A 21870-nucleotide genomic window follows, 5' to 3' on the forward strand; every position below is an offset into this window, starting at 1 on the left:
TACTGGATCTGGTCCTCACTAATATGGGAAAGTGCTACACACTCCCCCTACTATCACTAGGGAACAGGTCCTTAATGCTCTGTCTAAGGCCAAGAATACTGCATCATTGGGTCTAGACAATATCCCAGGATGCCGTCTAAACAGCATGAAAGATGACCTATCAGGCCCTCTGAAACTGCCGTTTAACTGTAGCTTCCAAGCAGGCTTCATGTCTCATGAATGGAAAATAGCAACACTTATCCCTCTACACAAAGTTGGGCCATCTACAGACCCATAAGTCTCACTAGTCTGATATGTAAAGCCATGGAAAGAATTATTATGGAAATAATCAATAATGACATAGGAAACCTGTAGACACTGGATCCAACCCAACTGGGTTTCATCAAAGACAAGTCATGTTTACTCAACCTGGTGGGCTTCTTTGAAAAGATCGACAAAGCAATGTATGAGAGCAAATTGGTTCACACTGCGTACCTTGACCTGGTCAAGGCATTTAACACAATTCCTCATTCAAACATTGTTGACAAACTTAGGAGGTCAGGTACAAATCCTTATGTCACCTGGTAGATGGCCAGCTGGCTCACAAACAGGACCCCAGGAAGTTAGAATTCAGGAGTCTACCTCTACAAAGAGGCCAGTCACAGGCAGAGTCCCTCAGGGATTAGTTCTTGGACTGCTCCTTTTTGGCAACTCTGACGCAAGCAATGTTGTGGAGTGATGGGCCAATGGCTTCCCATATGCCAGAGCAACAGATGATGCAGGATGCAGCTGAACAAGATACGCCACAGGAAAACATTCTGGAACTTTCTGTAGAATGCCTGCAGAAAACAAAGATCAAAGAATGTGCCTTCAGTATACAAGAAAATGATCTAAGGGAAGATGATCTAAGGGTACCCATGTTCCTTATGGACAGAGGTAGCTTATAAATTCCTGGCCGTCCATGTCCTATTTGGGTACAGGAACTTATTTTTTGGGGAAAACTTGGTTAGGCTTAGCAAGGCTCCCTGGGCCATTAGCCTAGTAACAATGTATAAATCTATGAAATAGTGGCTTAATATATATTAAGGCTAATTTAAGAAAAAGATTACAGAAATAAATCAGTCCCAAAATGTTGAAGTCTGATAAAACAGATGAACACAGTAATCAAGACTAGTAACAGAAATTCATGTGATATAACAGAAGTAAATAGGATATATCACTGTGCAGCTAAACTAATAGACAAAGTCTTAACACAAATATAAAGAGTAATAAGGAAAAGGAAGGGAAGAAATAAAATGTCATCATGGAAGTATCAAATAGAGAAAACTATAAAGCAATTAAGACAATTAATTATGACAAATGTCATTGCTAGAAGAATATAGAAGAGGGAACAGATCAAGAAAAATACTTGGAAAGATAGATGTGATAAAAGCAAAGCGCCGTATCAGAACAGGCCATGATCTATCATACACTATTGCAAATAATAAACTAAAGATATCAGCACAGGCAGAAAAGAAACTGAAGATATGCAGATAAATATAAAGGAAAAGTAGAAAATAAGCAGTTCATGGATGATCTAAAAGGTTCATAGAGAACTGGGGAAAAAAGCAAAAGGAATAGAAACACCACCAAAAACTGAAGAAATAGATTTTGGAGAAATAGTCATGAAGGCACTATGCAACATAACAGAGATGCTGAATGAATACAGACATGAAAAGCAACAATAAGGAGTTCAAAGTGCAGGATATGAAATGGGATTAAGTAACAGCCAGAGAAAATGAAACAAAATTAAGAAAAGCTCCTAAAAGGAGCCCACTCCCCATAGTGCCTTTTTAGGCAATGTCATACTGAAAGTACTTCCAACATAGCAAATCAAAACCAAGAAAATCCAAATGCGTTACTGCTCAATGCTAGGAGTCTAAACAACAAAATACACTCCCTAGAAGCTCTCTTCACCCTAGAGAATGCTGACATCTGTGCAGTCACTGAGACATGGTTTAAAGCCATGGAGAGCACTCTGACAATGCAAGGTAATAATTCCTTCCACACATTTAGACCAGCTACTACCTAGACAGGGAATAAAGTTGGAGGTGTCTTGATTTGCATCGAAAATAAATATACCTCAAGGCTGGTCAAACAGGATGATGCACTTGAGCTGCTCCATGTTCAAATCACCATAGGCAAAATCTAATACCACTTCCTTGCAAGCTATAGGTCCCCCTGCATGACCCAGGAAACCCATGACATGTATTTAAATTTATTGGAAACATTCACCATCCTACTGAATACCATATTTATGGTCAATTTTAATTACCCTACAATTAACTGGGAATCATATATGACACCAAAAGTAAACACACAGAGATTCCTGAATTTTGTAATCACAAACACCCTGGACCAGATTATCAGTACAACAACAAGGGTGGAACCATACTGGATCTGGTCCTCACTAATATGGGAAAGTGCTACACACTCCCCCTACTATCACTAGGGAACAGGTCCTTAATGCTCTGTCTAAGGCCAAGAACACTGCATCATTGGGTCTAGACAATATCCCAGGATGCCGTCTAAACAGCATGAAAGATGACCTATCAGGCCCTCTGAAACTGCTGTTTAACTGTAGCTTCCAAGCAGGCTTCATGTCTCAGGAATGGAAAATAGCAACACTTATCCCTCTACACAAAGGTGAGCCATCTACAGACCCATAAGTCTCACTAGTCTGATATGTAAAGCCATGGAAAGAATTATTATGGAAATAATCAATAATGACATAGAAAACCTGTAGACACTGGACCCAACCCGACTGGGTTTCATCAAAGACAAGTCATGTTTACTCAACCTGGTCGGCTTCTTTGAAAAGATCGACAAAGCAATGTATGAGAGCAAATTGGTTCACACTGCCTACCTTGACCTGGTCAAGGCATTTAATACAATTTCTCATTCAAACATAGTTGACAAACTTAGGAGGTCAGGTACAAATCCTTATGTCACCTGGTAGATGGCCAGCTGGCTCACAAACAGGACCCCAGGAAGTTAGAATTCAGGAGTCTACCTCTACAAAGAGGCCAGTCACATTCAGAGTCCCTCAGGGATTAGTTCTTGGACTGCTCCTTTTTGGCATTTACTTCTCTGAGGTCAAGGCCAATGCCATTGACCTCTGGCTGACAAAATTTGCAGATGATTGCAAATTAGGAGCTGCCACTGAATTGCCCACTGACCCAAAAGTTCTCCAGGAAGAGCTAACACAGATGAATAACTGGTGCCAGTGCCATGGACTAAAACGAAATACCAAGAATGCATAATAGTATCCTTCAGGAAGTCATCCACACCTGGTAACTATTATATTGACAACACACCCCTAAGAGTTGACCCACTAATCAAGGACTTGGGGTCACATATACAGAATAATCTAGCCTTTGAGTATCACATGTCTGCAATAGTGAGGAAACCATTCTATGTTGCCCAACTTATAACCAAAGGTATGGCATCCAAGTCCAAGGAAGTCATTGTTCCACTGTATTCGGCATTCATCAGACCTATCATTGAGAACAATGCCCCCTTTGGTATGTACCTAACCAGGCATATCCAACGACTGGAACATCTACAGATGTTCTTCACTAAAAGAATACAGAGTTTAACTGACATGTCCTATGCAGACTACCTCTAGGCCCTATCCCTGTATTATGTCTCTTACATGCTGTTGAGGGGAAATCTATGTCTGGAATACAAGGAATTTTCATACCCCACTCTGATGGACCTCCTGCATAGCCGCAAAACAAACAACACCTGAATTACCTATTCTAAAGACGTAAACCTTGTCTGTGATATAAATATGAACTACTGGAGAGACAGGTATGCATCAGGGAGACTGCTCCTTCTCGGGAGCAGGTTCACCGTCTATGTGAAGCAGAGTGCCTCCCTAACCCAATTCAAATGTAACTTGGACAATTGGATGGAGAACAGGAAATTCATCTCTGGTTTGGCACCTGTGTCTCTTTTGAACACAAGCAGACTGTAAATGGTTCATCTCCCAGGCCCCTGCTTGTAAATGTTTCACCTTCCAAGCCCTTGCTTACACATATCGAGAGTATCAGAAGTTGTCAGAGATTAGGGATGCATGGCTAGGCTTAAAAAGGTCCTTGTGATTGTTAGCCTAGTAAACACCTATGAATCTATGAATCTATGAACCTATGAGAGTACCCAGATTCCTTACAACAGTGTCTGATTGGAGAGGTGTGTAACCTACTGTATATGGTATGTGAACATGTTTTGTTTGTCAAAATGAACTGCAGTATATTTTTTTACATTTAATTTGAGATCATTGTCCTTGCACCATTTGTTACCATGTCTAAGCCATGTTGGAGCAATTGTGAGTCAGTTGTAGATTGACTAACAACATTCATTCTACTGTCATCTGTAAACTTAATTAACCATGGGCCAGAAGTGCTAGCCTGAAGGTCTGAGAAATGCATGCCAAAGAGGAGACAGCCAAAAACTGAGCCATGTGATCCACTACTAGTAACTGGTTTGCATTTAGAAATGTAACCTGCTACTCTAATCACATGGCTTATGTCAGGCAACCAGTTAGCTATCCATCACATAATATAAGGATTTATATTCAGAGTTACAAATCTGTTAGTAATGCTTGCGTTGGGGATAGTGTTCTATGCACTGTATAACCATTATCCACTACTCCAGTTACAGTTTCAAAGAAATTAATGAGGTTTAAGAGGCAAGACTTTCCTTTGATAAAGCCAAATTGATGAGGGTCTAGGGCTGAGAGATCTTCAACGTCCAGATTAATTAGTCTGAGATAATGCACTCAATAGCTTTTCTTATGTTACTAGTGAAGCTAATGGGTTCTTTAGTCATATTTGGCACTGATAATCAGACAACCTGGTATGTTGTCCGGGCCCATGGATGAAATATTCTTAGTTTTCGAAAGGGCTGAGATAACTTATTTCTTAGTAATTAAAGGGGGTGGCTAGGATTGTGAAACCTGTTGGAAAGCAATAACTGTGGACAGAGTACAATTTCTACAAATTTGTTAGCTAGGATATTAGCTATTTCGTTTGGGTCAGAGAGTGTAGTATTATTGTGGACTAACTCCAAATACTTTTGGGTGTTAGTTCTTAACTTCCTAACATAGTTAAGGAAAGACGTGCAGTTATTTTTGGTTTTACTGGCTATTTTAAATTTGTACTCAGCTTTATGCTTCCTAACCACATAACGCAAGCACTCAGGTCTCTCAACAGCAGGTACAAATATGATTCAGTCATTGTCCACGCTGGTGTAAACGACCTGAGCGTACGACTACATGAAAAGAGACATTGAGGAGCTCTCTGATTATGTAGCCCAGACAGGTATGACCCTGACCTTGAGCAGTATCCTACCTTCACCAAGAATGATGCCACAATACAGAGATAAGATGATCAGCTTTAACAATTGGCTTAAACACTGGTGTCATTCAAAGGGGATCCAGTGTCTGTCTGCCTGGGATGACATGCTGGACAAGCCACGCTGAGGACGGCTTGCACCTGTCACCCTGGGATTCCGGATATTGGCAAAGGCTCTTGCCACCCCATAGTGCCTTTTAGGCAAGGCTCAAATTCTAAACCTACCACCCTAGAACACAAAAAGGAAAAAACTAAGGGTAATGCTGCTCAATGCCAGAAGTCTAAATCTCAAAATGTATGGAGAACATCGATGTCTGTGTTGTGACAGAAACCTGGTTCAAGGCTCCTGAGAGCACCCCAGGCGCTATCAGGTTTTACCTCATATCATGCTCCGCCCCAAAATCTGGACAATACCAAGAAAGGAGGTATCCATATTCATCAAGGACACCCACACCTCAAGACTGGTGGCAGCGCATGATGCATCGGAGACCATCCAGGTGCAATTAACCATAGGCAAGACTGCTCTGCAAATTGTAGCATGTTACAGGCCACCCTCACAAACTCAGGAACCTCACATGGCCTTCCTGAAAACACTAGAGGGATAAATGTATCACCAAACACCATCATACTAGGTGACTTCAATTACCCTAATATAGACTGGGAACACTACTCAAGCCCAAACACCCTAGCCCAAAAGTTCCTGGAATTCATAAACTCAAATGCCATGGAACAACTAGTCACCATCCCCACAAGAGGAGATAACATACTTGATCTCATCATCACGAACATGGGAGCACAATGTCTAACAGCGGAGGTGTACCCCTCACTGGTGAGATCAGATCCCAAACTAATCTCGCTGGAGGTCCTCATCCCACCCCCCACCTGAAATAAAAAAGACCACAGTAAAGAACTTCTCAAAAGCCGACTTCACACTTCTAAAGACTAGTGTGGTCTCCTTGAATCACTTACAAATGCCTTCTACCAGCACCTGCAGGACTGCATGGATAAGGCAATCCCAAGCAAAACAAAGACTCTTTTGTACCAAAGGCAAGCGTCCAGTCTGGTGGACCCCAGCCATAAACAAGCTCTACAACAAAGGAGGAAGCTACTACAAGATAGAGCAAAATCCTTAAAAGGTAAGACACCCTTGATCACTATAAGTAAAAACTAAGAGCTCTCATAAAATCATCCAAAGCAAATTTCGAGAGAAAAATAGCTAAAGACTCAAAAGACAATCATAAGGCCTTCTTTAGCTATGTTAGAAACCTGGGAGGAAACTCCCAGATATGCTCAGAGCTAGTTCAAAATGATGTGAAGATTACTGATCCTACAGACATTGCCAACATACTGGCTGACAGGTTCAGTGCAAACTTCTCCCCTCCCCAAAAGGGAGATATCTATACAAAAACGATTGCAGCCCCCAAACATCTCCAGCGCCCAAGTGAGAACTGCTCTAGCAAAAACACAGCATCCATGGGACCTGATGGTGTGTGCTCCATGAACTCAATGAGGAATTAAACCCACAGCTTGGACAGCTGTTTAATCAAAGTCTTACCTCTGGATACGCACCCAGGAGTGCGCACTGCAACTGTGGTACTTCACAAAGGCGGTGCCTCCACCGACCCTGGAAATTACCGCCCATTAGCTTGACAAGCCTTATCTGCAAAGCCATGGAGAGGATCATAATGGACCTCATAAATAAAATTTGCAGACTTTGGATCCAACCCAGTTTGGCTTTGTCAAAGGCAGATCATGCCTTTTAAACTTGGTTGACTTTTGAAACAGTCACCAAAGCCATTGATGAGGGAAAGGCAGTCCATACAGCCTACCTCGATCTGGCTAAGGCATCATTGAAAAACTCATCAGCTTAAATGTCAACCCATACATCACAAGATGGGTTGCAAACTGGCTGAGTGACAGAACCCACAGGGTCAGCATGTCAGACTCAAAGCCTGTCACAAGTGGTGTCCCACAGGGCTCAGTCCTGGGCCCCACTTGTTTGGCATCTACTTTTCAAGTACAAGCAAACACAGGAGGGTTATGGCTGACAAAGTTTGCAGATGACTGCAAACATAGTAGAAAACACATCTGACACAGATATCCTTCAGAAGGGTCTCACAGAAACGGATAACTGGTGCCAGAGCCAAAGTTAAATGCCAAAAAATGCATAGTCATACAAAAACAAGGTTACTAGCTACCAAATAGGTGGCAATCCACTGAGCACAGAAGAAGTTATCAGGGACCTGGGGACCCAGGTTGATAGTAGTCTGTCATTCGACACCCATGTAGCTAAAGTAGTTAGGAAGACCTTCTACATTGCCCACCTTATCATGAAGGGATTCTCATCTAGATCAAGGGAGGTCATAGTCTCCCTTTACTCATCACTCATCAGACCAATGATTGAGTACAATGCCCCATTCGAATGTATCTGACCCGACACTTGCAGCAGCTGGAGAGGCCACAAAGTTCCTCACCAAAAGGATAAAGGGTCTCAAAAATCTGTCCTATGCTGCCCGACTGAAAGAACTCCAGCTCTATTCAGTCGCTACCGCTTTGCTCAGAGGTGACCTTTGCCTAACATACAAGGCCATGTCAAACCCAGATTTGATGAATATGCTTCACCTCAAAATCTAGATCCATCAGAGCCACAGCTATTAATAGGATGTGCTGGAGGATAGATTCATCACCCAAAGACTCCCTATGCTGTGGAACAAAATCCGGTACATGTGAGGCAGAGCACGCTGGCCTTGTTCAAGAGAAATCTTGACCAATGGATGGGAAGGGATTACCTCAGTGTCACTGCTCGACAGAGGCACAGAAAAATAATGGGTATAGTTCCCCATACTAAAGGAAATGCCCTCGGGCAGATAGCCTAGTATGAACCTATGAACCTATGAACCTATAATGGTTCCCTTAAACTCATTGTTAATTTGCATAAGTATGCTCTTAAGGTAAGTAAGAATGAGACCTTTCATAAGCATTAAGCAGTTTTTTTCTATTGTTATATAATTTATTTATATAGGTATCCCACCACAAGGGTTTGTTTTTAATATTCTCATTATATTTGTTGTGGATAAGGACTGCCTTATCAATACGACTATTTAAGAAGTCAGAGGCATAGAAAACAGCTTTAGCAATAGGATCTTTCAGAGGAGGATTACAGCAGAATTTATTTAACTTATCAAGTAACTGAAGAAGTTTTTTGGAGAATTCCCTAAACACAGAGCTATTTATAGAGAAAGTACTAAAAGTTTTAAAGGAAAAGGTCACTATATTATAGTCTGATTTAACAAGACTGTATATGGAGCTGTGCAAGATGTGATCATATTTCTGAGGACTAGTTCCAGGATATTAAGGCCCCTAGTAGGATGGTTAACTATTTGTGAAAAGGAGTTAGCATTTTTAATGTCAAGGAAGCACAGGGCACACTGATGATTGGTGACGCATGTCAGCCAGTTTATTGATGGATAGTTGAACTCCCCCATTAGAAAGGTTTTGTGTTTAATGGGAATTTTATCTGATGTGTTAAGATATTGTGCTTAGAAGGGGACATAGAGGGTGTTTTATAGCTAGCTATGAAGTGGTAATTAGTCTTGATTTGAGTGATTTGCCTTTTAGGAGTTCACATGTGATGTCCCAAGGAATCTGTCGTGAGGTGATTATATCCTTGACCAATACTGATATCACTCAAAACCAGAGTCTTTCCTGCCTCAGACACATACATAGAAAGCATAATTATATCCTTCTGCATGTCTGTCTGCTTAGAGTGTCTAAGATCATTCGCCTCCATGTGGACCAAAATCAGATCAGAATCATATTTGTCAGAATTGCGGGATCTTAGTGCCCTTGTTACCTCTCAAATTCTGGTTCCAGAAAATCAGCTAACCTTACCTATCAAGTGTACCTCATTATGAGGAATGTTCCTCCTTTTGAGCCTCAAAATGTCCATGTTTCTCATTGTTCCACATTGAAAGTTTCTGTCACACATTCAGTGTTAAGAAGTTTTGTTACTCATATCCATGATGAATAATGATTAATCATATTCATCCATCAAAATAACTTTTAATAAGTATAAAGTAACACATTTTAACCATCCTGTGAGCTTCATAACTGAAGTTGTTAGTAAGCTGTTACTAAGTGTTCAACATGTTGCCAGTTTTGTTCCACATTATGAGAAGTAATGTTCTACATTCTGGAAATGGAAGATTGACAACTATGCAGCTAATTGTCATACTATTCTTATCCAGCCTGGTGAGCATGGTGTCATAGCTTCATAGGTTCATAGGTAGGTACTAAGCTATCAGCCCAAGGGTCTAAGTAAGCCTAGCCAACAAGGTTCCCTGGCTTATGCCACCAAAGAAAGTTAATTTCCTGTGCCCCTGTCGAACAAAGCCACAGAAGTGATCCCGGGGGTGTATTTCCTATTTCCTATCCACTCATCAATATTTTTCTTGAAGAGTGCTAATGAGAAACTTTGCTTGACATAGATGGGTAGCTTGTTCCAGAGTATGGGAAGTCCCTGGGACAGGAATCTATCTCTCCAGCATGTCCTGTGTATTGCAGTGACAAGGTTTAGGTCCCTAGAGCATATAGCTCAAAGGGATTGGGATTTTTCTTTAGGTGTAGCATGTCCAACAGCTCTGCATTTGACATAACTTTATATGTTAGGCAGACATCACCTCGGAGCAGGTGATATGCTACAGAGTAAAACTGGAGTTTTTTGAGATGGTCAGTGTAGGGCATCTGTTTGAGGTCAGTAATCATCTTTGTGAGGTACTTCTGTGGCCTTTCCAGCTGCTGCAGATGTCTTGTGAGGTACATTCCAAAAGGGGTATTGTACTCTATAATGGGTCTAATGAGTGTCAAGTAGAAGGGAACAATGACCATTTTTTTTCCTGGATGTGAACCCTTTTGTGATGAGGTGTACCATGTAGAAGGATTTCCTGACTACTGTGGCGATGTGATTATCAAAGGAGAGACTACTGTCCACCTGGGTCCCAAGGTCTCTTATCACAAATTCAGTGTTAAATAGACTGTCGCCTATGTGGTAGTTCATGGGTACAGAGTTTTTACCAAAGGGGATGACAATGCACTTTTTGGCATTAAGCTTGAGGCCATGGCTTTGACACCAGGCATTTGTCTAAGTGAGACCCTTATGTAGGATGTCCACATCATTTGGAGACTCGACTATGGCTCCTAATTTGCAGTCATCTGCAAACTTCGGTAGCCAGAGGCCTTCTGTGTTAGCCTGAACTTCAGAGAAGTAGATACCAAACAGGAGAGGTCCCAGGACTGAACCCTGTGGTACTCCACTTCTCACGGGTTTGAAGTCAGATTTGGAGTCTGCAACCTTTACAGTGTGGGTTCTGTCAGTGAGCCAGTTGGCAACCCATCTGGTGAAGTAGGGGTTTATAACTACTTTAGTGAGTTTAGCTATAATTCCAGAATGGGGTATGGTGTCAAAAGCCTTGGCAAGGTCAAGATAGGCTGTGTGAACCACCTTACCCACGTCTACGGCTTTCGTGACTGCCTCAATGAAGTCGATTAGGATCAGGAGGCATGTTCTGCCTTTCACAAACCCTAACTGTTTGGAGTCCAGAGTTTGGAGGTTACCAATGTCTTTGTTTATGAGTTCCATGATGATACGTTCCATTGCTTATAGACCAGGCTTGTCAGGCTAATAGGGTGATAGTTCCTGGGATCAGTGGTGGCTCCTCCTTTGTGGAGTGGGATAACTGTTGCTGTGCACCATTCAGTGGGCACAAAGCCTGATGTGAGACTATGATTGAACATGGTGCTTAGGTGGGGAGCCAGTTCATTCTGAAGTTCATGTAAAATGCAGCCTGGGATGTTGTCCGGTCCCATGGATGCTGTGTTTTTGGTTTTAGAGAGTGCAGCTTTTACCTGCATATATGTGATTACAGGGACTCTCTGCATTCTTCCTGTATAGATATGGGCCCTTTAGGCAGTGGGGGGGGGGGGTTAACACTGAACCTATCTGCCAGGATGTTGGCAATATCAGTTGGTTATGCATTTTTCTTGCCGTTGTGCTGTAACTCAGAGCAGATCTGGGTGTTGCCACTGAGATTCTTGACATAGCTATAGAATGCTTTGTGGTTGCCCTTAGAATCAGTGGTAATTTGGTTTTCATAGCTAGCTTTTGGAGAATCTTATAAGGGATCTCAGCTTCTTACTGAGGCTGACCAGGCAGCTCCTCCACTCATGGGATTTTATTCTCTTTTGCAACAGTTTCTTCCTTGTGTTGTAGAGTTTGTTTATGGCAGGGGACCACCAGATTGGCTTCTCTTTTTTGGAGGATAGTGTCTTGGTTCTGTTTGGGATAGCACAATCCATGCACTCGTGTAAGCTTATAGAGTGCATCTGTGTAGGATTCAGCAGTCGTAACTGTATTGTCCATCTGCATGGGTGTCATGAAGTTCTCCACCTCTGTCTTAAGAAGCAGGAAGTTAGCTTTGGAGAATTTTTTAAATGTGTCCATATGCCTTTTAATACAGTCACCTATTACTAAAACATTACCATGGTTTGATGCAGTCTAAGTAGGCCATAAGGGCTTGGAGTCTGCATCCTTGTGACTCTTAGAGGTATGCGATTTAGCTGTGGGTGTGAAGTGTGAAGGTGGGCATGTTGCTGTGTGAACTACGGTCTGAGATTTTTTAGTCTTTAGCCTGGGAGGCATAGACAGAGTTCTGTTTACAACCACAGCATAAGGTGGTTTAGTGGAAGTGCTCTTTGCTGTATGTGTGTGTATGTGCTATGTTTTCTGAATGTGTTCTGAGGTGAGAAGGTAGCCTCCAAGTTAAGTAATACTTACAATGCTCACATACTGAATCATTATGAGGTAACAGTAAAGGGTTTTGGTAAGTATGAGGCAGTTACTACATTGACTCGAAATACTGTACCTAATTCTATCAGGCTGGAGATAGATATTTTATAGATTCATAGGTTCATATGTAAGTGCTAGGCTAGCTACCCTTGTGGGCCATTTTAAGCTTAGCACATTTCCCTTTTAATGCTTGAGTTAACCTATCACATTTGGTTACTGATTGAACTTACTAATCCCATAGTCTACAATTATATATTATCCCTAATGATAATAACTACCATAGATAATTTGAGGTGACCCATGCATGGGATAAAACATTCATGATCTGTCTCTGTCCATTAGTAGCACAGGGAGTAGTGCTGGTGCAAATGTTCTATTTCCCATCTATAGATCCAAGTTGTGTTTGAAAATGGACAAGGATGAACTTTGTTTTATGTGGATGGGAAGTCTGTGAAATATACCTGTCCCTCTAAACCATTCTGTTGATGTTTCAGAAGAGGTTTCGATCCCTAGACCAAGTATTTTTGATGCCATTTGACTTGCTGATGTGCAGTAAATCTATCAGTACTGGGTCGCAGGATGCCTTGTATGCCAGACGCAGGTCACCTCTTAGATATCTGTAGGATACCGATTATATTTTATAATCTTTAGTAAAAATATAAAGATCTTATAACATTCAGTACTGGAGTATTATAGTTCTCAGTCTATGAAAATCAACAACTTTAGTAATAATTCACAGCCAATACTACAAGACATGATGTATAAAATAAGCCACTCATACAAGTAACAAGTGACCACTGCAAGTTCTTCCTCATGTTACACTTTTCTAGAAACAAAGTAATTATCATTAACAACTTTATATCATTAATCATGTGAGTTGCTCCTTGCTTTGTTATAATGCTTTATTGTTATGCTTATAGAATTATAAATAATTATGATTTATGTCTGTATGACACAGACCAATATTTTTGTTGCACATTATGTAACCCTATTTTGTTATGTACTTTTTGTCTGTGTACATGCTTTGTGTATGTAAACCTCCTTTATGACTTCTCTTGTATTTGTCACATGGGTTGTGGCTGAAAAGAGTCCTGCACCAGCCACTTGCTCAGTTAACAAATATGTTACAAAATACTTATATTGAAAGATGTTCCTTAATAAAAACACTTAAAAATTATACTGACAGATTTGACTCAATACATTTAGTTTCTGGGAGATTAACATTTTGCCTCTCTACACCTTGTAATATCGAATTTTGAATACTGTTATGACTTGCAGTACAAATAAACACTTGAAAACCAGAGCGCATGTCAGTAGAATAAGGTCAGAATTATTTATTTATTTATTTGATATTTCTTTACTGGGAAAGTTTGACTGGGCCCAAAAATATCCATTTTCAGTGGAGGCCCAGGGAGAAAAGCTCCACAATAACAATATTTCAAAAATCAAGTCCAGATATTTTAAATCACAAGGTTTCATGTTACATTACAAAAAAAATAGCAAGTACAGATATTATAATCACAAAGTCTCATGTCACATCACAAAACAGTAAGTAGAGATGTTTTAGATCACAAAGTATCATGTTACAGTACAAACACAAGAGTGAAGAGTGTTGTAATGAGAAAAACACAGAACATATTTTATAGCAGAGTGCAATGAAAACAACATGAGTTGAAGAGAATATGTGAGGAAATCTCAGTAGTCATATTATTTGTTACATAGATTAGCATGTGATAAGCGACACCTGAGCCAGTTGTAATAAGATATTTAAAGAGATATCAGAGATTATATGATAAGAGACAGTGAGGGAGAATTGAGTGATGTCTTAATATCAGATATGATGTTCATATTGTGGTTATAGAAGGAAGAAGGATGGAGAGAAAGAGATTATAAGAAGAGTGCAGGGTAGGGTGTCTTCAGGTAGCTTAGGTGAGTAGGGAGGAAAGGTCTGTAGAGATGAATTAAATAAGATTAGGTAGTGTGGAAAACAAAAAGAAGTGGAATAGGAGTCTATAGAGGCTAGTGAAATCTGATCTAGGTTGAAGGGGGTGAGTGAAATATAGTGACTGATTTCAGCTAGGATTTGCACAGGAGCAGGTCTAAGATTTTGTAAGGTATTCTTTTAGGGAGCATTTAAAGGTGGGTAGGTTAGAAATAGTTGTGGTGGTTAGAGGTAAGGAGTTCCATTTTTTGTGCTACTGAGTATGAGTATAGGCTTTATCCAATGGATTCATTCAGTTTATTTATGGCGAGAAGCTGTTTATCTTCTGATCTAAGAGTTCTTTTTGTAAAATACATAGATTAAAGGGGTAGGAGATGGTTTGTGTATGATTTTATGTATTGTTATAAGTTGAATATAGGAGAGGTGGAGGGGGAGTTCCAGCCAACTAAGGGTGTGCAGCACTTTACAATGATGAGTAAAGAAGGATGAATTAGTTGCAAACTTGGCAATTTTGTTGTAGCAGCTTTCAAGTTTGTTTTTTATGGAGGATTGCAAATTAGTTAGATTTGGTGTTCTATACAGTATGGAGGGCAAAAGGTAGGTTTTGGCTGGAGTAATTTTTGTGGGAGTGCTCAGAAAATGATTATTTCTGTATAGCATGCCTAGTTTTTGGTAGGTTTTCTTAATATTGCTTTGGATGTGGAGGACAAATTTAGGATCATCATCTGTTATGGTGGACTAACTCAATTTCAGTGCCATTTGCCAAAAAGATTTTGAAAGATGCTTTATTAGGGTAGTGAGTTGTTGGGGTAAAGATGAGGAGTTTGTTTTTTTTGGTGGTTGAGTAGGACTTGTGCCATTGTAAGTCAGGTTTCAATGGAGATGACAGCTTGTTGAATGATTTCATGGAGGGGAGTTAAAATGATTGAAGAGCAGTTGATGGTAGAGTCATCTGTATATTGAATCAAGGTACCTTCAGAAGAAGATGAATGTAGCTTATTTATACAAATATTAAACAGTAGAGGGCCAAGAGCTTATCCTTGTGGGACTCCTATGGAAGTGGGAAGATATGTAGAGATGGATCCTTGCCATTGTATAGCCTGTTGCCTGCTGGCAAGATAACTAGATAACCATTGAATAGATGGAGATGCTAAACCCAGGGTGGAGAGTTGATTGAGGAGTTTACTGTGACAGACCATGTCAAACATTTTTGACAGATCTCAAAATACTGCAGATCCAAGTTTATTAGAGGTGTGAGCCTTATTGATAGTGTCTGCAAATGATAGCAATGTAGTAGAGGTGCTATGGTCTAGCCGAAATCCATGTTGCATATTGGTGATCAGCTTAGTTTTTAAGAGACATTGGAGAAATTGTTGTTGGATACATCTTTCATGGATTTTAGAAAGGGGAGACAGGATAGCTATGGGGCAGAAATCTGAAATGTCAGTGGAATTAACTTCTTTATGTAATACAGTAATGTGTGCAATTTTCTACTAGTTAGGGACTGATTAGTCTGCCTTTGGTGGAGCAGCTTTCTTGTTTTTCTAGTTAGGGACACAGGATTCTGTTATTGACCTATTAATAAGAATGCTGATCTGGTATGCTATTGCATCTGCAGCTAGATTTAGGTTTTCTGGGGGAAGGTTGTTGGCTGAGGAGGAACAAGGTTTTAGTTTATGCAAAAGCTTTTTTATGAGAGTTATAGAAACAGGTTGAAAGGTAAAGTGGGTGAAGTTGTCAGCATGTGTAGTGGAGAGGTTGCAGGTAGGTGAGCTTTGTGAAGGAAATGTGGTAGGGTTTAAGGTAGAGGAAGCTGGCTGTGTGAATGGGGTGTGTTAGATGAATTTGAGGTTAAGTTGGCTATGCATTCTATGGAGTATGAATTGAAATAGGTAGCTGTTTAAAGATAGAGAATATCTGGGTATGGGCTGGGATTCATTTTTGTACCTGGGCTGATGACAGAGGATAAGGAGGACCAGAATTTCTTAGGGTTACTTTTATGTTTATCTTTTATGTTTATCTTGTAGCTGAGTATAATAAGACTTTTTATCACCATTTGGTGAGTAGAGGAGGCAGAGTAAGTGAGGTATAAGTGTAGATGTAGTGACACTAGCCTGTGAGCAGGCATAGCAAAAGTTCAGGAAGTCTCTTAGTGGACCCTGTTTTAGCCAGTCCTGATTATAATCAGGAATTCATTGTACAGGCAGGTGCTTCTAACTATGGGGTGGGGGTCAGTACTTAGCCAGGATTCTTCAGAGGGAGAGGAAACCCTATTGTGCATTTGAGCCATGGACTTCAGTCCAGAGTGGAATCTTATACAGCCAGAGAGAAAGAATGTCTGACTATAATTTGGGCACTGTATAAGATACAACCTTATTTGTATGGGAGAAAGTTTGCTGTGGGTACAGATCATAACCCTTTAAAATGGCTACACAGAGCAAGTGGGCAGAATGGAAAACTTCTTAGATGGAGTTTAGCTTTAAAGTCCTATAACACGACTATCCAACAGCGCTGTCATAGTGCCAACAGTAATGCAGATGTATAAAAGACTGTACCTTTGTCTCAAGCTGTGATTCTTGAGGGATAACTCCAGAAAATTCTCTTGAGGTTCTTAAAGTGGGGAGAAATGTGAAGCCAGAGGTGATGCCAGGCTAAAAGTGAATGACTGGGAAATGTGCTTATGCTAGGCTGAAGCAAGCAAAATGTATTTCTCTTTGTATGTTGTTTTTCTCTTCTGTTTCTGACATGTTGATTTGCAATGTATATGTTACCTAGCAAACACTTTTGTTTGTAAATATGTTAAAGGACAGAATGAGGGGCTAGTTCACAGACAGGATGGCACCTTCTCCTAAGATAACAGATGAGGATGAAACAGCATTGGAATGCAATGGTCATTGAAACTTTTTAAGACCCATTTAGGATTCAAGTAAAAAAAGAAGCAGATGTGAAGGTATTGGGGCAAACTCTTACTGTTGTGATGGGTGTGGTGCTAGCTGGTTTATGACCAGTATCTGTAGCAACAATGAAGTCACACAAGGACTTTGGCTATATAACTGTGACTTAATGAAATGTTGAGAGACTAATGTGAAGTTGCTGTGAGACCATCCTATGTGTGGAAATTTGCTAGTCATTTTAAGGTACAGTAATCCTTGTAGCAGCTAGTTAGGAAACATAGATAGCTGGAATTAGATTTTTCTGTATGCATTCTATGTTAAATGCACTTTACTTTAATCTTCTTTGTATGCCAATCTATATATATATATATATATATATATATATATATATATATATATATATATATATATCCACAAAAAAACGATAAAATCCCACAGAAAATATAAAATAGCCACCATAAGGAAGCAGCAATTCAGTCAAGATGAAGGCTTTTTCCAGCTAATAATCCAAACGTCAATGCTGAGCTAGAACTTCTTTATTTCAAAGAACAAAATGTGAGCGCTTTTGCAGAGATACTCTCCGCTTCTTCAGACATTACAAAATCAAGCAGTCATCATCAGTTATATAGCAAACATCAATCAAGCAATGATTCAATTAACCAAATTAGCTCAATCTTAAAATTACTACTTGGTAGTACTGTTGAAACAACCTGCTTCTATAAAAACCTAAAGAACACATTAGATACCAAAGTATCCTATATAACACTTAGCAAAAAGTGCACCAACTAAAACAGAAACATAAACTTTACAATGATACATAACTTTAAAATAAATATGTATAAAACCCTTAAAATATGAATCTTGAGCCCATCTACCGGAGGGCTCTGGCTTTAAGAACAGGCTTAATAGTAACACTTTCATTTAGACCCCTCCCCCTGTGTGCTGCCAGTCTAAAGATCCATTTTAACTCAGCCTGTTCCGTTAACATACTTGATAATATAATATATGTATACATGGTCTCTAATACTCTCTTAATGATCTATAGATATCCTGTATCCTGAAAGGACATGAGACTATCCACAGTGCCATGCCAAATGAAAAAAAAACTGCTTTCAAGTAATGAATAACGCTTCAAACCACACTAGCTAACATAAACTAAACTAAAATCGCTCATCCCATTCATTACACTCCATTTTCGTGGAATCATCATCGACTAGTTCTACATCTAATTTGTCTTGTATTGAGATCTTGTATTGAGTCAACAACATTAGAAACTGACAAAAACTGTGAAGTGTACTATATCAATGTCCCTTTAATACATAGGTATACTTCTGGAAGTAAAACAAAAATAAATAGACAGTGGCTCAGTGAGGTGGCTCAGTGGTACTACAATGCAACTAAAAAAGACCTAAAAGCAGGTTGCAAATTGGTTTATGTATTTTGGGAAGCTTATACATTCTAGGCGTACTGGATGCGAAATAATTAAATAATTACATATTCAACAGACACACAGACACAAACCTTTACATTCAACATTCTATGCAGACTTATTATATGAATATCTTGCACTAAGTCAGAATCCCTATTATAAGCATCGGTGTTCATTTATTTTGTCATGGTCTCCTTTATATATAACACTATCCATGACAATCGGGACTCCTTTGTGTCAACAGTCATTATAGCCATATATACTGTTCCCAATCAGTGCTGACTTTCTTCGTTGTTTATATTACAGTCTTTTTGAAGGTCTCAGCCTTCATATAAGTATATTTTCCACTTCTTTGACAACAAATCAACATTTGCTTGCTGGAAGATGAGGCATAAACTTGCTTCTTCATTTAAGAAAATAAAAATTAAGAACATCCCCAAACATTAACTTCAATGCCATGCCGAAAGAGCAAAGAAACCTTAACAGTTAAAATTGCATCACTTTATATCAATATAGCTGAAGGATTAAATATTTCTTTGTTACAAGTTAATCTCATGGATCCTGCTTTATTTGACCTGGCATAAAAGGGTTTGTACCTGCTCACACTTGGCTGTTACTTCTTTTTTTTATCAGGTTTACCAACCAGTAATTTTAAAGTTTGCATTTTCTAATTTATAATTGAATCTGCTTGATCATTGTTTTGCCATATGCGATGAGATGACTAGTTTTGATTTTGTAATGTCTGTAGAGAAGCGGAGAGGATCTTCACTCCACATTTTTTTTGTTCTTGAACAAGGACTCTAACCCAGCATTGACGCTTGGATTATTTATTGGAAAAAAAAATCTTGATCTGATTGCTTGCTGCTTCCCTGTGGTGGTTATTATTATTATATATATATATATATATATATATATATATATATATTATATTATTCTTGTGTTGTTATTTCTTTTATTTTTTTAAAAAAACCCCATTTAATTATCTCTAACTAAATGGCAAATATGTTAATGAAAGCATAAGTAGCTAAATTACATGCTAATTAACCAATCCAACATGGTGGACCTATTCATGAACCTGTGAACTAATTCTGTGCAGTCTGTTTAGCCATTTGCCCTGAAATCTAAAACTATTTGGAGTACAACCATGATAATACATAGGAAAAAAAATGTTAGGGTTGCCACTGCCATAACTGACCTGCATGTGCAAAAGGATTTATTTCAGGGTGCTGCTGCTGCCAGACTTCGGCCAAGAAGAATAAGGGTGTTAGACCCTGTTTGATGTACTGTAGATTGCATGACACAGAAACTTCAGAGTGATTGCTGGGTGAACAGGGAAATATTACAGGAAACATGTAATCGCTGCTGCCCTCAGCTGAAACCTTAGGGAAATCATGGAGAACCCAACCCAGTGGAAACAAAGGTATGTGTAGCTTTACGTATACTAGCTACAGGTACTTTCCAAAGACACACAGCGTATATATTAGAATGTATCACAGGTCTCACCTTCTAGAATATTACATGAATTTCTAAATGCAATGCTACAATATGCAAGGAATCATATCTCATTCCCATGCACCTCAGAGAAGTCAGTAAGAACCAAAGGAATTTTATGCAATAGCACACATCCCTGAAGTTTTGGGGGCCATAGATTGTACACACATAAAAATAAAAATCCCCACCCAGTGAACAGGGAAGGCAGTACATTAACAATAAAGGATACCACTCTATAAACTGTTAGATTGTTTGTAAAGCTCAAGGGATCATCTGCAATATCAGTGCAGGTAACCCAGTCAGTTTTCATGACTCACACTTATGGCACACCTGTGAACTCTACACATGGTTTGTTAGGGGTGACTTTCTACAAGGGCATTTAGTAGAGTAGAGGATGCAGGTTGTACCCTGGAACCATGGTTCATGACATCCATGAGAAACCTTCACAACCTCACTGAGCAAGGAAATAATGATGCCCATGTTCAAACTAGGAATATCATAGAACATGTATCTGGATGCTCAAATCAAGGCTCCAGTGTCTAGACACCTCAGGAGATGCCCTGCAGTATGATGCCCTGTAGTATGATCCGACCACCTCTTCTGAAATATTTATAGTCTGTTCCTAGACACCTCAGGAGATGCCCTGCAGTATGATCCAGCCACCTCTACTAAAATACTTGAAGCCTGTTCCATGTTGCACAATATCATTCTCAAGAGACAGTGTCAACAAGGATAACTAGGTGCAGTAGCACAGGCAGGACCAGCATCTCCAGCAGGTACAGATGAGGATTCTAAGGGAGCGCTACCAGCTGCAGATGCTGCCCACAGATATAGATGTGCACCATATGCCATGGCTCTGGCTAAGAAGCAAAGAATACTAAACACACACACACACACACACACACACACACACACACACACACACACACACACACACACACACACACACACTGAATACCTAAAAGAAAGAACAACAGCCTTATCACATACAAATATTAAAAATCATACCTGCCAAAATGCACAACATTTATTTAACTATGTAATGGCTTTATTCTGTTAGCATCAGACACAGGCAATCCCCCAAGGAGACATCTTACAACTGTGTTATTACCATGGTAAGTCTGGAAACCGTAGAGAAAAAACAACACAGTTATATAAATGAAAACTGGGTTATGCAAATTCTCCTTTGTATCTATGGTAATACATGTCCCACGTGTACAGTAATGCCAGTAATAACTTATGATTAATACTTGTAATACCACATCTATAGATTTTTCACACTAATTTGGATCAAGTCTTTCTGTTGACCACTGTATATAAACTAGTGAGCAGGTCAAGAGTAGCATCATTTGCACAAGTATAACAATAAGTAAGATTTAAACAGCTATTCTGACTGAATGATTAACGACAGTAACACAAATGCAATGAGGGTCAGCAATTACAGAAGCAATTATGCACAACTGATTATGAACTATGATTAAAAGCTTTTATTCTGCAATACATGTACATTAAAGGAAGGTTCAGGGTAAGCAAGCATTAGCTATCCACTCTGTGTATCAGACATCTATGCAACCTATGTCACAAAGAAATGTGCAAAGGGAAGGGCAGAGTGATCATCACTTGCACAGCGTAGGGGGCAGGGGGACACAAGGTTAAGCCTGCCACCAAAGAAGTGAGTGTGTGGAAGAAAAACAAAAGTGTATTCCTGAAGTATCCAGTGTGCAGAGGTAGCAGCAAGATCTGTTTAGCAGTCAAAAGATAAGTAATCCGTGTGTGTGTGTGTGTGTGTGTGTGTGTGTGTGTGTGTGTGTGTGTGTGTGTGTTTGTGTGTATGAGATCTTGTGGGCAATTATTTGTTGAATGTTTGAGCCTGTATGAACACAATCAATCACTGT

This window comes from Protopterus annectens, chromosome 4.part0, assembly GCF_019279795.1.
Source record: "Protopterus annectens isolate FY-2018-M chromosome 4.part0, PAN1.0, whole genome shotgun sequence".
NCBI lineage: Eukaryota > Metazoa > Chordata > Ceratodontiformes > Protopteridae > Protopterus > Protopterus annectens.